The 3,140-nt window shown below is 41.8% G+C and overlaps 1 pseudogene; it reads left to right on the forward strand.

Moving 5' to 3' along the window:
• The first annotated feature begins 765 nt into the window (after positions 1-765).
• On the forward strand, positions 766-1,664 carry LOC102825022 (annotated as a pseudogene).
• The last annotated feature ends 1,476 nt before the right edge of the window (positions 1,665-3,140 follow it).

Here is a 3,140-nt window from a genome sequence, read left to right on the forward strand (position 1 = left end):
TAATGCCTTTTTAAAAGATATCCGGTATAATAATGGGTCACTAGTTCCCCAAACCTTCAATTACTCGTATTTCCTTACTTGCTCAAATCCACTCCCACCACTTCAGCCATGCTCAGCACGTAGCCTCCTGGTCCCTGTTCCTTGTATACCCTTACGATTCCTCCATGCTCTACTCTCTTTTGGGTTGTTTACAAATGTGCATGTGACTGTGGCCTGCTAATGGTAAAGAGTAGGATTTTTCAAAGTGTAATAGAGATATCAGATTCACCTGAAGAGCTTATTTATTTAAAGAAGCAAATCCCAGATCCTAGGACCTCTGGTAGCATAGTGGTTATGAATCGGGCTGCGAACCTTAAGGTCAGTAGTTCGAAACTACCAGCCGCTCCGCGGGAGAAAGATGACATTCTGCTCCCGTAAAGATTTACAGCTTCGGAAACCCTGTACAGGGTCGCTATGGGTCGGATCCGACTCGACGGCACTTAACAACAACAACAATCTGTAGATGAATAAGTGATAACATTTCCTGGTAACTATTTACATTTTAGATGAGGCTTTAGGGAGATAAAATGCCATAAAAATGTAAATAGAAACGCATATGATCCAGCAGTGCCACTACTAGGTATATATCCTAGAGAAATAAGAGCCGTGACACTCTTGTTCATTGAAACACTATTCATTCACAATACAAACAGATGGAAACAGCCCAGAGTCCCAGAGTCAAAGCCGGTACTGGTTCCAGTTTTGCTGCAGCCCGCCGCCTCTTCCTCCTCTTTCAACATGACAGAAGTGTCCTTCGCCAAGGACTTCCTTGCAGGTGGAGTGGCCATGGCCATCTCCAAGACCGCTGTAGCACCCATGGAACGGTTCAAGCTGCTGTTGCAGGTGCAGCATGTCAGCGAGCAAATCACGGCAGATAAGCAGTACAAGGGCATTATCGATTGTGTGGTTCAGATCCCCAAGGAGCAGGGAGTCCTGTCCTAGGGTGGTAACCTGGCCAATGTCATCAGATACTTTTCCACCCAAGCTCTCAACTTTGCCTTCAAAGATAAATACAAGCATATCTTCCTGGGTGGTGTGGACAAGAGGACCCAGTTTGGGTGCTACTTTGCCGGAATCTGCAATCCGGTGGTGTTGCTGGGGCAACATTCTTGTGCTATGTGTACCCTCTTGATTTCACCCGTACCCTTCTAGCAGCTGATGTGGGGAAAGCTGGTGCCGAAAGAGTGTTCAAAGGCCTTGGTGACAGCCTGGTTTAGATCTCCAAGTCTGATGGGCTTAAGGGTCTGTACCAAGGCTTTAATGTGTCTGTGCAAGGCATTATCATCTACCGGGCTGCCTACTTCGGTATCTATGACACTGCAAAGGGAATGCTTCCAGATCCCAAGAACACTCACATCTTTGTCAGCTGGATGATTGCTTAATCTGTCTCGGCTGTGGCCGGGTTGACTTTCTACCCATTCAACACTGTTCGTCGTCGCATGATGATGCAGTCAGGGCGCAAAGGAACTGATATCATGTACACAGGCACCCTTGACTGCTGGAGGAAGATTGCACGTGATGAAGGAGGCAAAGTCTTTTTCAAGGGCGCATGGTCCAATGTGCTCAGAGGCATGGGTGGCGTTTTTGTGCTTGTGTTGTATGATGAAATCAAGAAGCACACATAAGTTCTTTCCTAGTTTGTTTTCCCCTGTGAATGGGCATGTTGTACTATAGAATACATCTTGAGCATTCTTGACAGGCTGTTGTCTGTCTGTATCCATGGCAACAATCTACTGGTTGAAAATGGGAAGCAATAATATTTATGTGACCACTTTTCTCTTAAAGCCATTTCCATGGTGATACTGATGATGATGATGATGATGGGACTCAATTCTATTTTTTATTTCAGTCACTCCTAATAAAGAAAAATTTGGAAAAAAAAAAAAAAAAGATGGAAACAACCTAAATGCCCATCAATGGAAGAATGGATAAACAAACCATGGTTCAAACATCAATGGAATAGTACACATTAAAGAATAATAATGAATCTGTGAACTACCTCATAACATGGATAACTCTGGAGAACATGATGCTGAATGAAATTAAGTCAATCATAAAAGAACAAATATTGTATGAGACCACTCTACTACTGCAAAAAGTCAAGCAGTGGTTATCATACAAAGAGAAAGAAGCTTTGGTGGTTACCAGGAGTGGGAACGTGAAGGAGAGTAAATCTCTAACTAGGTGGTAGTAACATAGGAGGGGTCTTCAAAAAACTAGTGGGAAAATTCCATTATCTTTCAATTCAATTTTTCCTTTAACTTTTTGAAGCCTCCTTGTATTAATTTCAGTGAAGGGAAAGGCAATATATAATAAGACGGAAGTTTTTTTTTAAATGTAATAGAACTTCAAGGACATGAGGAATGTTTTTCAAGTTGGGAATGGTACCTTTTGGTTTATCTCACTCATCTCCTCCAATAACATCTGCATTGTGGTTTTTGTCTACCCAAAGTAATCAGTCTCTTATGGAGGAGATTGGTGCTGGTCCAAGGAGGTGGTGGTGGTGCGCCGTGGAATTGGTTCCAACTCAAGAGAGCCTGCATAGGATTTCTGAGGCTGTAAATCTTTATGGGAGCAGAAAGACTCATCTTTTTCCCATTGAACTACTGGTTGTTTCGAACTGCTGACCTTGAGGTTAGCAACCCGATTCATAACTACTATGGTACCAGAGATATTTGCTCCAAAGAAGTAGTATTAAATAATAAAGTCTTATTAATTGTTAATATCATATACACTATGTATTTATATTATGCAGTCCTGATGTGGGGCTATGGGATAAGCACATGACTGCAAGGTCAGTTTGAACCACAAAATCAGCAGTTCAAACTCACCAGTCGCTCCTTGAAAGCCCTATATTAGATCGCTATGAGTTGACTCAGTGGCACTTAACAACACCAACAACATATGTATTACATTTATCAAATCATATTTTTATATATATAATTAAATTACACCAATTACATTATGTGCAACCATCACTAGCATATGCTGCTAAGTTTTCCTTCATGATAATCAGATATTTGCTATTTCCTAAACAATAATTTCCCATTTTCTTCTCCTTCCCACCCCTAAATCTGGTGCCATAGAATGGATTCTGACTC

The sequence above is a fragment of the Chrysochloris asiatica genome, unplaced genomic scaffold, assembly GCF_000296735.1.
Source record: "Chrysochloris asiatica unplaced genomic scaffold, ChrAsi1.0 scaffold00146, whole genome shotgun sequence".
NCBI lineage: Eukaryota > Metazoa > Chordata > Mammalia > Afrosoricida > Chrysochloridae > Chrysochloris > Chrysochloris asiatica.